A 17,082-nucleotide genomic window follows, 5' to 3' on the forward strand; every position below is an offset into this window, starting at 1 on the left:
GGGCTCCAAACACCGCAACATTGAACAAAGCTTCCTAATATCATATTTCACACAAGCTACTTCAGACTTCACCAGCAAAATACCTTCAATCAGTGTATAGTGCAATCTGATCCTACCATCAACCCATTTAGCAGTCTCTACTTTATTGGTATAATACTTTTCTGTCAGATTGGTTGATCTATTCGGGCTTTGTGTGAATTTTCTTCTCTTCTTCCAGTTGCCATCATTGTCCATAAAACCCTTACTCCACCCCATCGGCAAACTGCCCAAATGTCCGTAAATCAGTTCCTCTAAACACCTACGCATGTATCATTATGTGTTAACAAAGCACAATACCGTGCCAAAAACATCGATGACGGTCAGTAAATCCACAAGAAAAAAATTAAATGATGCACTATGAACAAATTTCATCCACCTTTTTTTATTATTATAACACAAAAAAAAAAAAGGGTTTTGTTTCAACAATTGAATGATGTACTAAACATTCGTATTGTTTGACTATATTATGGGTGTTGCCGAACTAGACTCTACTCATCTACCTACACTCTTGCTTAATAAATACAATTCGCAGCCAACAAGTCATTCCACTAAAGGCAAACTTCAAAGTAAAAACTGTATATATAACAGCCAATTTCAGCAGCAACTACTCTAATCAACACATCAAGTATAACAAAAGAGAAAAGTTGCAAGCATCATAGGACTACTCTAATCAACCCATGCAAACATCAAAGGACTGCCAATGTACCCTAGCTAGTAAAACTTGCTCAGAATTTATGTTTCTGCCAAATGTGTTTTATTATGACTCAGGCACTTAAAAGCTGTCTTGTCAAGGCAACTCCAGCATTAACAGAGACTTTTTTTTTTTTTTTTTTTTTTAGAATAAGACATTAACAGAGACTCTTACCAAACTAGCAAACACAAAATTACAAAGTATTTCAAAGGGAAATAGTTATAGTTTAGGCACACCAAAGCTTACTCCAGAAATCAAGCCATGTATAATTTCATTACCTTGGGACCAAATCATGCAAAATACGATTAATCTACATGAGAGGATGGCCATGAAAAACTGAACAAGGAAAAAAAAAGACAGCTTGTTGGTTTTTTCTGTTGTGAGATAATGACCCAGCACCAGCAACCATCACAAAAAGAAAATTCTTGCCCAGTTTTATTCGCACAAAATAGGGCAGCATTTAGACCATATATATATATATATATATATATAAACAGAAGACTTGTTCATGGATTTTTGAATAAGTTGAATCAACACGCACACATGTAAAAATCTAACATGGGAAATAAACATCAGAAATCAGAAGCATTGAAATAGCTAGAAAGAGACAGACTTGGAGAAATACGCTAACAAAAAATTCAGAAGATTGAGGCGTCCTCCTACAATCTCTTGGACTCAGGACCACGCCATATAAGTACAAGAGAGAATACCAAGCTTCACTCCAAGAATCCAAGAGTGAATTATCATATTATAATTCAGACCGTTGACATGCAATCCTAATACATTTTATTTTTAGGGAGTTATCAACTTCAAATACAAATGATGACCACAGCAAGAAACAAGGGCCAAAGAAATATTACAAAAGAGTTTCATAGTTTAGAAATAAAAGTGCGCTGTGTTCTGAAATATATGCATTCACTCAATCACAATCCATAAACTCTAGACTCTGAACCCCATAAGATAAAGCATGTGACCAGAGGACCAAGCACAGGCACATACAGATTATGTGGCAAGAACCTTCATTCACACAAGAGATGTCGAAATCACTCAAATATGCACACCTTAGTAATGCAATAGACAATCATTACAAGTGAAACTTGTTGATTTGCGCCTTCAGTAAGGTGGAAACTCTCAATGTAATTTGGGCTGAGATTAAACAATACAAGAAAATGATAGAATTGGTGAAGATGCTACGCTCATCAATATCAGTTCATGTTTTGCTATCAGTCTGACAAAATGGTGGAGATACTGACTGGAAGCATCAGACTTGAGTGATGCAGGCCTGGCTGCACAGGTTGTCTCAGAATATGCAGACCATTCTAATGGGTCAAAGAACCTATTTTTAAGGGTATAAGTTGAGCACTAAAGAGGAAACTTTATAAGATGAAAAGGAAACTATAAGAATCTAATATGTTTGACAGCATAACCTTCCTTTCAGCATGTCGTGAGGGTACAAAATTCTTGCCCAGTTTTTATTCGCTGGCGGCAAAGGATGTTGTTTCATTTCGACCAATTTATTTATATATAAGAGAAAAGATCAGAAGTATTGAAATAGAGAGAAAGAGAGACGCTCCAAGAAATAAGCTACCAAAAAATTTCAGAAGATTGAGGCGTCCTCCCACAATCTCTCCGCCCTTAAGGAATACAAACACAAACATACCTTCTTTTGGTTAAGCAATCGTTACCTCAAGCTGCTCCGATGAATTGGCGACCAAATCCACTTGCTTAATCACCTTCGCAAGGCTCTCGTGGATACAATTCAAATTCTAATTACAAACAGAATTGAACTTGGGCTGCAGGAACCAGAATGAACCAGCTATAATCGATCAATGGTGCCGACGATTCAAATAAAGGCTGCCACTCAATATCTTCTTCAAATCGATTTTGTCCGCCTTACTGCCACTCAGATTTCAGAGAACAGAAGTCGGCTGCAACTCAAAACCACCTTGGAGGTTCAAGCCTCGTCGTTTACTCCCACGTGCATCGCGTGTGGTTAAGTGGTAAAATTTTCTTTTTACTGCCTTTCACATTTTTTTGGACAAAGTTCATTTGTTGACCGAAACATTGACTAACCCTGTTGTCTAACGGAAGAAACCTATTTTAACAGGCACGTGACTAGCACGCTGTCAGTGTCCATGCACTGACAGTGCATCGAATCCACTCCCGGGCAGCTTGGGCAAGCTGCATATACGCAGATTAATCAATTATGAAACTAATCTTATTTATCCGGGTTCAATTAATCGCAAAAAATAGACCAACACAAGAGTGCTTAGTGCTTACGATATACCACGATCTCCTCGTTATTCCCACCAGCAGTTGGGGTGCCTCCGATCATTGGCATTATACCATTGCTGCTTCTAGCTTCCACCAATTTGATTCGGCTCATTTGAATTTGAGCGAAACAAACGATCAAAAACAACGTCAAGAGGTGTTGCCAATGACTTCTTCATCATCATCTTGATATGATTCTCTCTTAATAAATTTGCTTACAATTTAAGTTGTTTAATTTGCAATTACATGTACTCGATCTACCTCTCAAGCTTCAATTCCCTCCCGAGAGATTATTCAGAGCACCGCCGTGCACTTGCACCAACATAAATGAATGGTTAGATTGCATTAAATACACTTTTTATTTATTAAAAATCAAGTTGATAATAAATATCAAGGGTTGAGATTATTTTATAAGGGTTGGGTCACTTACACTGTCGGTGCATAGAATAATTTCCATTCCCTCTATTAATTTATATAACAACTATGTACAATCATGTGTAGTCAGCGTCGGGCGAGAAGGATGAATTAACCGTCCTTAATTTTTAGAAAATTCTTAATTAGTATTAATTACCAAATATTTAATATTTTGTCATAATTAGTCTTAATTATCCTTAAATATTTGGAAAGGAATGAAAAAAAGAATTACTATGTTAGTACACTCAATCAAATTAATACATATTTTTGGAAGATTTTACCATAGTTTCATTTTTCTTCGTGTGTTAAGTGTGGTCAGTCAAATTAATACATATTCTTTCTCAAATTCTAAAAAATTATTAAAGATAGTTTCAATTCAAGACATAGCAGCCTTATATTCCTACATGACCCATTAACACGACTCTAATTAAGCACAAAATGGCATGGGTTGAACCCGCACGATTAAAAAATGGGTCGGTATAAACGGGTAGGCTGCTGGTTAACCTGCTAACATAAAGTGAACTCGTATAATCCAATTCTTATTAGAGTTAATTAGATTAAAGTCCAAAATTTAGACCTCATATTAATTGTAATCCGCATCGATTTTTCTTGTTAATTGCGGTCCAATGACTCAGTTGACACCTCAGATTTATTTCCTTTTCCATCTCGCTGACTCAATCCTCATTAATTTTTCTTTGGATTAAATTCTGTTTAGTCCTTGAGCTTTTGATCATAAAATATTTCAGTCCCTGACCTTCTAATTTCACACGTTTAGTCCCTTTATTTCAAAATTTCAGACCAATAGGTCATTACCGTCTAAAAGTCGCGGAGAAATGTCTATTATGCCCTCAGTTCTTTTTTTTTTAAAATAAATTTATTCCTTTCTCTTTTTTTATTTATTCTTTTTTCTTTATTTTTATTTTTTTTCAAACAGAAAGAAAGAAAGGAAAAAAAAAAATAATTAATTAATTTTTTTTAAAAAAACTGAGGGCATAATAGACATTTCGCCGCGACTTTTAGACTGCAATGACCTATTGGTCTGAAATTTTGAAGTACAGGGATTAAACGTTTGAAATTAGAAGGTCAGGGACTGAAGTGTTTTATAGTCAAAAGCTCAAGGACTAAACAGTAATTAGTCCTTTTTCTTTTTTACATGACTAATATGCCCTTATTGAATGTCTTTGCACATAAAATGAAAGAATTAATCATATTAAAATTAGCAATCTGATTAGTAATGTAATATCATATTTGATGTGTATCTTTCTTAAATTATTCTTATTGATCCTGTATAAAATCATGGAATTGATATGACATTGAATACTATATTTATTGTAAATCATCCTAAAATTATTCTAATTTAAAAGATGTCTTATATAAGTTAAGAATCTTTTCTAAAGCAATTTTTTGATATTATTTTTCTTCAACACCAAAGTTTCTCTGGTTATGGCTTTTGTTCATAATGTCAAGTTTTATATGAACGTCGTTCTCTTTCTTTAACATTAAGCTTTCTTGGTCAAGGTATTTTCTTATCGGCCCTATACGATTGTGATCCTTTTCATGTAAATCATTCCATGGATGGTATAGCTATTCTTCTTCTTCTTCTTCATTTTTTTTTTTAACATTTCTTTCTTAACTTGCCTTTAACCTAGAAAGGAACATGTGTGTGTGTGTATTGTTGGTTGATTAACCACTATTGTTACCTTATTCTAAGGTAAATATTATGCAATTTGTTGTGGTAGATGTATTAAGAGCTCAAAAGTTCATCATTTCAGTATACCTCATATATAGGTAGTTCTTCTTCTTCTACTAAATCATCTCTTTTTTCCTCTCCTTCTGCCATGCATATCTTCTTTCCAACACACAATTCTCATTTTTTTCTCTCGAATCTATATTTTTTGTCTGGCTTCTTCCTTCTTAGTTCATTTTTTAGGTCTTATTAACATGACTTCTTCAATTCACAGTTACTTTTATTATAAACTTGATCAGAAGTTTTTGCTTACCTTTGATATAGAATCAATTATGGTGTTATAGGTAACATTTGTCCTAGAATTTGATTAGACATTTTTGTTTCTCATTTATATGCCTTATGTATAGGTAAAAATTCACAAGTTTCTCAATATCTCTATATCTAAGGTTCTCTCATTATCTCCCACTTTCTCTTTCATGCTTTTTACCTTTTAATTAGGTATAGGTTCTATATGTACATATTTGTACCTTTTGCTTAGATTGGTAATATATATATATATATAGATATACATACATACATATATATATATACATACATACATATATATATATATATACATACATATATATATATATATATATATTTTCTGCTTCGTATGTCTAGGTAGGTCAGATCTCATACAACTTTAAATACCTACTATAGAGATACAATTGAAGCAATAATGTTTGAATTTTTGTTCTGATGTTTTTCATCCTATAGTATAGGTATATAAGTATTCGATATTTCTATACCTACATCTTAGGTATATTGATATCATAGGAATGTATTTAGTGTATATCTGAAAATTATTTATTGATGAATTGTAGATTATGGACTTTGAATTTGAAATTTAACATTGAGCTGAAATTGTGATTCAATTAGAGAATTTAGAATTATTTACCTTATTTGGTTCTAAGGGTAAAATGGACTATTAAAAAAAATAAATGGACCGCTATTAACAAGAAAATATGCGCGAACTACATCCAACTTTTATATAACAAAAAGGACTTGGATCAAAATATCTCTTATTATTATTGTGAACTTGAAATATTTTCCTTCATCATTCTTGGGTTTAATTATACATGAATTTTATGGGTTAAATACTGTTTACTTCTTGAACTTTTGCCCGAAAAACACTTCAGTCCCTGACCTTCTAATTTCACACGTTTACTTCTTATACTTCAGAATTTCGAAACAATAGGTCCTTTCCGTTAGTCTCAGACAAAAAACTCTGTTAAATCGATGACGTGGCAGTCCTTATACAGTAAAATGTCTATTATACCTTCACTTTTTTTTTTTCTCAATTATTCTTTTCTCTTTTTTTGTTTTTGTTTTTTTTTAATCTATTCTTTTTTCAATCATCACTTTCTCCTTTTTTCCTTTTTTTTTTAAATTTTAAAATTTTCTCTAATTTTCAGTTTCTGCTTACAGTGCTCCAAAACCCCCAACCTCTTCTCTCTCCGAACAACCACCTCCCAACCATCAAAAACCAGAAATTTGACATGTTCTTGAACCAAATCCAAATTAAAAAAGGGAAGAAAAAAAATTGCAACAATTCTTCTCCAAAACCCATATCGAGTAGACAAAAAGAAAAGAAAACCAAAACGATTTCATTAACAACCCATGAGCTCCATGCCTCCATCCAAACCCTGCTCAAAACCTTCTTAAAAAAACTCCAATACCATAAAATCCCAATCCCAGGCCAAACAACTCCATGCCCCAATCCCCACCGCCATCACCATTGCCACTGCTCTGCCGCCCAAACCATGAATTCCCCACTTCTCCAATGGCCATCACAAAACCTTTAAATTAAACTTCCAAAATCAATAAACAAAAAAATCTAATTCCAGAATTGATAAGAAAACCAAACTTCTGACCAAGATCAAAACTTGACCACTCAAATTAAATACATATGGGAGAGATTAGCATACATGGTCTTGGCCTTGAAAATCTGTTTCCAAGCAAGAATCAAACAGTGAAGAGCAAATCCCAGCTGGTTGGCGAGGACGAGGCAGATGCAATCTGCACCAGGCAGAAGTGACTCGATCAAGTAGAGCAGATGATGTGGATCTAGATCTGGGTGTCAAGGCAGGAGGCGAGGCAGAGAAATTGTCCAATTTGGATTGTCGAAAAGTCATGGAGAACACTGGATAAGATCGATATGGGTCTCGATCTGGGTGTCAAGGTGGAGGTGGCGTCATGGCGGCGGAGTATTTGGTGGGCATGCAAGGGGATCGAAGAACGAGTAGCAAATGGCGAAGTCAGAGAACGAATGGTGTAGGGGCGGAGGCGGAGGCTGCCTCATGGAGGCGAAATCGAAGAAGTAGCAGTAAATAGAGCTTGGGGATGATCATTTGAGAGAGGAGGGAGATAAACAAAAGGAGAGAGGAGGGATAAGCAGAAGGAGGAGAGAGACGGGGAAGAAGAAGATATAAACAGAAAATAAATAAAAATATAATAAATAAATAATAAATAAATAAAAGAAAGTGATGGTAGAACAGACATTTTGGTGAGGACGAATTGCCATGTCATCGATTTAACAGATTTTTTTTACGGAGACTAACGGAAATGACCTATTGTCTCAAAATTCTGAAGTACAGGGATTCGCCTTGCATAGTTTTTAATGAATTTATTCAGTTTACATTTATATTAGTTAAAACATTACAACTCATAACCCTTAAATGAGTCATTTTATCCAATACGACACGACATATTTTTTGAATCGAATGAGGTCAGTCAATTTATAATTCAGCAAGTAGTACTAAAAACGACACACCCCAGAGGGGCCGACAGAAAGAGCCGTCCTTTAGGACATACAAAAGACCTGTTCTTAGAAAAATAGGACCTCGCACTCCCGGGTACACCCACCTTTTAAGGACAATTAATAAGCACCTTTATTCTAACAAAACCTAGAAACTCAGAAGCAGAGTAAATAAATGTGACAACCGAGCAATGATATGAGCATTTTTATGCGACGTTTTAATAATTATTTCCTTATATTTTTCTTAGTTATTTCCTTTACTTAATCATTTTTAATTTAGTTTCTATTTTCTAGGTACATTGGAATAAATGACAAGGAAATGAGCTGAAATGAAGAAATGGAGTTTTCCTGGTCCAACTAGGAATCCCAATCAACGCAGGAATCCTGATGTGGCTAGGAAACCTGAAGGCATTAGGAGACCACATGGCTTGAAAATGACGTTGGAGATATTTTGGGAGAATAAATCTTTAATTGCCGTGAATTATCAAGACAAGATTATGGAGACAACGTGAAAATCAAGGGAGAGTCATAAGAAGATTACGTTGGAGATATTATTGGGCAATTAAATATGATTTTGCCGTGGGAAATTATGGAGTTAATGTGAAAAATCAAGAGAGGATCAAGGATAATGATGCCATGGAGAGATTTAAGGGAGAAAAAGTCCAAAACAAGTCCAGATTCATTCCTATTTTCACTCAAGATTATTTTAGCCGAAAATTAAGAGAAAAATCAGATAAAATCTTGGGAAAATCAGCAAGAATATATTTGGAAAGATTATGGGATTGATTTTGGAGCTTTCTCATTGGTTGAGTGACGTGGCAGAGCTGACATGGCATTATTTGATTGGTTAATGCTGTGTGGATCAATCTTGAAGACTTGGAGACTAAGTTGTCATCCTCCTATAAATAGGAGCAACAACAACACACCATCACACCAACCACAACAGACCACCACACCATCATCACACCACTATCACCACACCACAACACACCACACCTCTCTCCCTTATAAAATAAACATCAGAAAAATTCTCTCCATTCTCTAGTCTTCATAAGCTCTGAGTCTCAACCAAGGAGGAGAAGAAGTCATGCAATACATCAAGATCCTAACCGCTATCCACCCTTGGGTCGTCGTTAGAAGATTGCTTGCTTTCAAGGATCTTCAAGTTCTTCGTCTCAAGGCCATGTCATCTGTCTTTCACGGTGTATTTCATACTTTCTTTTGTTTTCCTTTGTTTGATTCGTAGAGTTATGAATTCTAGTTAACATGACATTAAGGGCAAAGTTTAAAGCTCATTTATATGTTTTGAAATAAAATTGTGATTTTTATATGTTGATTTATATGTTGCTTATGTGAGATTGCTTGATTGATTTTGTTTTACAGAAAACTTTTATATGTATGTGTTCTTTGGTGGCCAACTTAGGATATATGCATGTAATTGGAGTTAGATTTAAGTAGTAAAGGCTTTGGACAAAAGTTGAAATTAATTAAGGAGGATTGCAAATAGGTGAACTTATTCATAACTAGGTTGTGCACTTTGGTTGACATCCTTTCTTTGTTCTTCATGCGTTGAATGTGTTCTTGATTAGCTAGCTTTCTAGACTATGATTGCATGTTCAATAGGATTGATTTAGGTGCTTTCACTTAGATTAATTATTCAAGGAAAGTAAAAAATAGGAAATCTTTTGCTTTCTAACGTTTCACATGGTCAACTTCTTTCTCATGACATAGAAGATCAACTATAGGAATTGTGATTGGATTTCATTCATATGATTGTGGATTTGATCGTTATTCCTTGTCTTCCACCCGTGTAGATATGTTATTTTATTTATTTAATTTTTGATTTAATAATCCTAAAACCCCCTTTTGTTTGTTTTATTTTTGTAAATAATACTTTATACCTATTTTAATTCTTTATTTGTTTTACAATGACAGGTGTACCCTCAATCCCCTGTTAGAACGATCCCTACTTATTCTATACTGACAACTACATTTTGCAGGGTTAAATTATGCGCTTACTTTTAGCATATCAAGCAACTAGATCTTGTGACCCAAGGGAAATTTAAACAGTAATAAGGGCCCTGGAGCCCCAATCCAACCAACCCCACTCCAAAGGGGTAGAACAAAGCAAAGGCCCATGAAGCAGCCAAATCATCCAGTTCAAGGCCCAATCACTTCTAGGTCCCAAGCCCAAAACCAAAAGCCAAAGCACAACCCAATCCCAATTAGGGTTTGCCATTGCAGCCAATAGAACCATCAACTTTGCCGCTGTTGACATTTGCACCACCACGCAAACTGCTCCGACGTCGGGGACTACCTATAGCCCGAGAGAAGCCAATTGCGACTCCTAAGCACCGCCGCTGAACTCTAGTCGTACGATCACTGCTTTTGTCGCTGTAGAGGCAGCCGCTGTACCATTTATCCCACAGCCAGGATCTCTGGGAGCACCTGCCACCGATAGCGTAATCACCATCCGGGGCACAACTCTTCATCAGATCCCAAGCTGAGGAACTTTGAATCAAATTCCTCACCATCGGATCTAAACAATCCCAGACAAGCCAATCTGAGGAAGAAATGGACACTGCCACTCCCCTCCATCTTTTCCATCATCCTCAGAGAATTTACATCCCGACAGGACCAATCCAATTGTAGATCGGTCTCAGCACCACCATCAGCACAGCCAACGTCGACGATGAACAAAAATAGGCAGATGCCTAGGAGCAAGGAGCATCTTCGGAATCCGCCGGCGCCACCAATAATTAGACTAGAGATAGGAGTAAAGACCCTTGTCTTAGTCAAAAGCACAAGACCACCACCACTTGAGAAGAAAACCTGACCTAGCTGCTGTCGAGAAACCTTCCTTGCAGGAGTCAGAGATGAGAACATAAGTAGGGATAATGGGTTATGTATTAAGTAGAAAGAGAAAATACGACACGACATATTTATTAAATAGGTTAAGCGAGTTGAAAATGGGTACCCCTTTTAATAAATAGGTTGAGTTTGGATTTAAATTTTCGACATGATTATTAAATATATTGGGTTTGGATTGTCTCCTATGACACGATAAATACTTTAACTCAATAGGAACCCGATATTAATGCAAAATCTTTAGTTTGTAAGTTTCATTGATTAATTGTGGTAGTGCAAATCCCGCAAGTCGTAAGCACTGTGGCTATAAATTGAGAAATGCTGCGGAGAAGAGGAGTATATGCAAATAAACTAGAAGCACTGTTATTAGCTTAACACAAATATTGTCCACAACTGAGTAGGTACCAAAAGATTGACAATCATCTATTAATTAAGATGAAGAGATCATTGGCAGTAATCTCGTGGTCTTCTTCATGGTTTGCTTGGCTGGAATCCAAATCAAATTGGTTCAAGCTAGGAGTGGTTGTCCAAGAATATTCACAAGCACCCCAGTTGGTGATCATCAATATATTGTTGTCTATCGTAAGTAGCTCTAATCTCGATCAATTTCAATTTCAATATATTTATCATTTGCTAATTGATATTGAACTTATACTTAATTAATTGTATGTACAATAAAATTGATCTGATTGCTGCAACTTTGACGTCAACAAGGTTCCACCGGTTTGCACCTTGTGCTGCAAAATTTGATGAGTTCATGAACATTGACAATTTATAATGAATAATTAGTTAAGCAACACCAAAATAGGGTTTCTCTTGGCGCTTGTCTGGCGGCACCCTCACGATGATGACAGCTCCTTACCTAGTCAGCATGAAACGGGTGTAGCCGGACGAGCTTGTTAGGTTTGGTGCCTATCCCTCCTTGGTGGAGATATTTTGCATGGCATGAATGCATGGTATTATTGGTTTATGCATTCAAGGTGACAACTTATGCATGAGAAATTAGTGCATAGTCAAGTGTATGCATTGGGCATATATAAATGCATGGTCAAATTGATGCCTTGGGAATAAATGCATGGTTAAACTCATGTATTGACCTTTTAGTCTTCCTATGGAGTTAATGAGGAAGATGGGTGGTTAGTTCATGAATGGAAATTGATGAAGTGAGTCTAGAGACTTCTATCAATGGTATAAATAGATGAAGCTTGTGTAGAGGCAAGCAAAGGAGAGGTCAAGAGCAACTTTAAGGGTCTTCGTGTATAGAAGATAAAGTGAGTTGTGTTCAAGAGTGTGAATAGCTATTGCGGTAGAGTGATCTTCTAGGTTGAGAGAGGGTGTACAATGTTAGCCAAATAGCCACCTTCAAGTATAAATGGTACAAGTAATAGTATAGGGATTTAAGAAAGGTTGTCGAACCCACGAAGATTGGATTCCTTTCACTAGCTAGGGTGTGAACCTAAGGAGAGCTAGAATATGCAAATGTACAATCACAAACCTAAATTCGTAAGGAAATCTAGGCTCATGGTGAGTATGTGCAAGATGGAGTAGTGATTTGATTTTGGTTTTTGAAGATAGTTTTGAATTGAAAACAACTAGATGATTAAATGTAAACTAAATTACTCTAAACTAAACTAGTGATCAAATGGATGAATAAGTTAGGATTTAGATTGTCTACCACTAACCTCCCTTGTAAGTATTGATGCATTTCAATATGAATGATGCTAAATTAATTAACCAATTTCTCTCCTTGCATCCTTCTTGGGTATGACAAGGGACATGCTTCTTTTGTGATATCAAGCAACCCCTCTCAGGTGTAGTACTTAACTACTTAAGTCATGCATTTCAATCCGGTTAGGTATCTAGTGCATTATCCTAAGTGCATAAAGTTTGAAGATGAAGAAATCATGCAAACCAACCAAGCTTATCTCTAAGTGATTGTAATTCACAACCCCTACATGCACACCTAGTGTGCTTTCATGCCTTAACATTTAAAGGTTACCAATCTCTAAACATTATATCATGACATAGCAAACACACATACTCAAAGTGGTAAAGTCTAAGCATATGCATTCAACTCTTGAACTAGCATGTAGGCATGTTAAAGAAAATTGCATAATTAACATCATATTATAACATCAATCCATACAAGATTGGCTAGGGCTTTCAACCCTAGCCCCAACAAAGTAACTACTCACTCATATTCATACAAATTAACACCAAATCTAAAATACATCAAAGGAAATTAAGGAGTTTAAGGAAATAGTGAACTCATTGAAGCTTGATTAATTGATGGCTAGCTCCTCCTTGTCCTCCTTGATTGCTCCTTGGATCCTTCTTGATGGTGGAATGGATGGATGATGGACTTCTTATTGATGGTGGATGAATGGAATGGTGATGAAGATATGATGCTTCTTTGGTTAATCTTGAGTGGTAGTGATGGAGTTTATGGTGGTGGAAGATGGAGGAGATAGAGTAGTAAGGGGAGTATGGATATTATGGGTTTGAATTTTGGGAGGTGGAGATGGAGGTTTTATTGTGGAGATAGAGAGAGAAAAGATGTAATGGGATGGAATGGGTGATGACTCAAGAGTGTAATGAAGGGATGTTTATTTAGAGAAGAGAGAAGGAGTAAAATGATGAATGGAAGTAAAAGGAGCAGCTCAAGCATTGTAAGAAGCATGGAGGTGGAGTATAAGAGTGGTAATAGATCCTAAAAACAAGGGAAAATGGTATGGAAGAGATGGAGTAAAAAGAGGGAAGTAATGATGAGCTATGAGAGTGTAGAGTAGATAAAAATGACTTAGGAAAAGAGAAGAGTAGCTGCTCTCTTTGTTGTCTATGAGAAACATGAAAATGAAGAGTGTTGGAGTGGTTTTGGCTCACCAAAGTCAAGGTGACAAGCATGGGAGAGAAAGTGTGCAAGGGATGCCTATTATCCAAAAGATAATATGATAGACTAATATTGCCATAATCTTGTAGAATTCTTCTAGGGCTCTCCTTGATAATTTCAGCATCATAGAGCTTCCAAAAATGCAAAAGAAATTCGTCCAAAGAAGGTTCTAGGCCAAACAGCCATGTTTTGACTTTGTTTTATGCTTCTGAAGCTTTCCTTCAATTGAATCTCCACCGAGACTTTGGAATTGGCCTTTGAGTTCTTCAGACCAAATGTTTCTCAATAAGTTTAGATTATGCTGGTAAAATTTCAGAGCTTAGTTCACCGTATTTTGGCCGGAAATTAAGCCGGAATCCGTATAGGTCCGGTTTTGCCGTTTTCGTCTTTTAGTCAAAAACTTGGACCGATCTTTTGAAAGCCTTCCACTCCGAAATAACTCTTGAATTCTTCATAAGAAATGATCCTTAGGATGTCTAAAATAGATCTGAAAAGTTTCAACTCATTTGGAGTTCGTTTGATTAGGCTGCCGACTCTCCTTCCTTGTCTAGCTCGCTTTCTCCTAGCCAGAGTAAGAAAATGTGCTAAGATTAACTTTTTAGTGCATTTTCATGCTTCTCCATCATTTCCTAGCATGATAAGGAAAATAAATAAATATATATAAATAAACACAAAGGTTAAGCAAAAGTACATTAGGAAAATAATGGAATTGGATTAGTGAACATTAAATTGGACTTTAGAACAAGTAATTTCCAAGTTTTAGGGCACAAATATGTATATGAATTATGATCTAACATACAAGGGCTATCCTTTTGGATACAAGGTCTTGGGTTGGACATAAACTTGAGCGGTATAATATTGTACTTATGTAATTATCTCATTAGTGAATGTGAAACTCTCTGAGGATGTAGGCAAGGATATTGGCCGAACCTCGTTAAATCTTGTTGTCTTCTTGGCTTGGTTATTTTTTCTTTCTATTTCTATTTCTAGTATTTGCGTGGTGGAGGGATTAATTTCCCTAACAAGTGGTATCAGAGCTTCGACTTATCGGTCGTGGGCTGTTGTCATGGCAAGTTCTAGCGTCTCACATTTCAAGGTGGAGCAGTTTGATGGAAAGGGATATTTCACTCTATGGCAAAGGAGGCTGAAGGACATCCTAGTTTAACAAGGTCTTGCAAGTTGAAGGAAAAAGATGCAAAGCCGGAGAAGATGCAGATGAAGATTGGGACGAGTTGAAGTCCAGGTGTGTTAGCACTATTAGGCTTTATATTGCTGACAATATTATAAATAATGTTAATGATGCAGATTCAACACCTGAGCCTTGGGAGAAAATAGAGAAGCTTCATTTTGGGAAAGGCTTGCAGACGGTTCCGTCTGTTAGGAAAAACTCAGACCTTGAAGGTTGAAGGGAAACGGTGTGCACAAGGATGCAGGTACCTGAAGCGGGTCTCGTTTGCGGGCATAACAGAGACGCCAATCACAAGTTTCCAAGTTTCATACGATGGTGAGAAGGTAAATCCTACTAAAGAAGGGGTCAAGTCGAGGTCCCTCTTTAGAGTCAAAAAGTGATCGTTGTCCCGGGGCAGTTACACATGATATTGACCGATTGAATCAGGAGGAGTTAGGACCACATGTAATTGACTCTGATTATGTGTAATTGGTGCAAATAGAAGGCCAATAGATTGCTTGTGGGTATAACAAGCTGGGTCTCAGATTGAGATGACTTCAAGGATTGAAGTGGTGGTGTGGAGCTCTTCACCAAAGTTGGAAGGGGGAGATTGTTAGGTTTGGTGCCTATCCCTCCTTGGTGGAGATCTTTTGCACGGCATTAATGCATGTTATTATTGGTTTGTGCATTCAATGTGACAACTTATGCATGGGAAATTGGTGCACAATCATTTGCATGCATTGGGTATAAATGCATGGTCAAATTGATGCATTGAGAATAAATGCATGGTTAAATTCATGTATTGACCTTTTAGTCTTCCTATGGAGTTAATGAGGAAGATGGGTGGTTGGTTCATGAATGGACATTGATGAAGTGAGCCTAGAGACTTCTATCAATGGTATAAATAGATAAAGCTTGTGTAGAGGCAAGAAAAGAGAGGTCAAGAGCAACTCTAAGGGTCTTTGTGTATAGAAGATAACGTGAGTTGTGTTCAAGAGTGTGAATAGCTCTTGGGGAAGAGTGATTTTCTAGGTTGAGAAAGGGTGTACAAGGGTTATCCTTTTGGATACAACGGCTTGGGTTGGGCATAAACTTGAGCGGTGTAATATTGTACTTGTGTAATTCTCTCATTAGTGAAGGTGAAACTCTTTGAGGATGTAGGTAAGGATATTGGCCGAACCTCGTTAAATTTTGTTGTCTTCTTGGCTTGGTTATTTCTTCTTTCTATCTCGATTTCTAGTATTTGTGTGGCGGAGGGATTAATTTCCCTAACAGGGCTATGATGCTCTCAATTAGAAGTCCTTAATGGGAGCTACGACGCTGTTTTCTCCTTCTCGGGCAAAATCGATGGCGACTTCAAGGAGATTATGGTGGTGGTCTGGTGTTCTATGGCAGATTGTTGTGCCATGGTTGAAGATTCATCAGTATCCGAGCCATACCAGGTCAGTCTTTAAGGGTTTGGGTGATTATTAGGGACAGTCTTCAATGGCTGGGTTCATAAGAGAAGGGGATGCCGGAATTGGCAGCGATGGGCATGGTGGTTGGCAGTGTACAGTGCCATGGTCTACAATTGTTGGCTTGTTCTGGTATGTTCAAGCTTTGCATGGTACTAGAGGCTAAGGAATGTGCGAAATCGCTTTGTACAACGGCGGTAGCCTTGCCTTTGGGCAAAGCTTTGTGGTTATGCAATTACCGGCACCAACCTCACTGTGTGTTTTTTTGTTTGGCAAGAATCAGAGTTTTAGTTGTAGAAGATGAAGATTGATGACAACATCTCTTGTTATTTATTATTTTGCTTTTTTAGATTTCTAGCTATCTTTAGTTTTATGGCTAGGTCAATTGAGTCCCTACCCTCAAGAGCTAGGGTCACTACTACAATTATATGCTATAAGGACACCTATCAAGGACACATTATTCATGTGGTGTCCTTGAAGGGTTATAAGGACACTCACATATAAATGAGATTATTTAGAGGGTTGAGACTATTCGGAGGACACAGCCGGCCTCTTGAATGTGGTGTCCTAAATAAGCCAATTTCAGTTTACTGCTCCAAAACAGCTCCAAAATTTGCTTTCGCGCCCGAGCCCTCTCCCTCCCCAAATTTCGCTTCCTCCCTCCCAAATTTCACTTCCCTCCTTGCCCAAATTTTCGACTTCCCTCTTCAATTAAAACCCACTAGAAGAGGAAAGATGATGTTTCTTTTAATCTATTTCCAGTTTTTAGAACAAAAAAAAGAAACTCGATCTGAAAGGAG

The sequence above is a fragment of the Rosa chinensis genome, chromosome 4 (genome assembly GCF_002994745.2).
Source record: "Rosa chinensis cultivar Old Blush chromosome 4, RchiOBHm-V2, whole genome shotgun sequence".
In the NCBI taxonomy this organism is placed as follows: Eukaryota; Viridiplantae; Streptophyta; class Magnoliopsida; order Rosales; family Rosaceae; genus Rosa; species Rosa chinensis.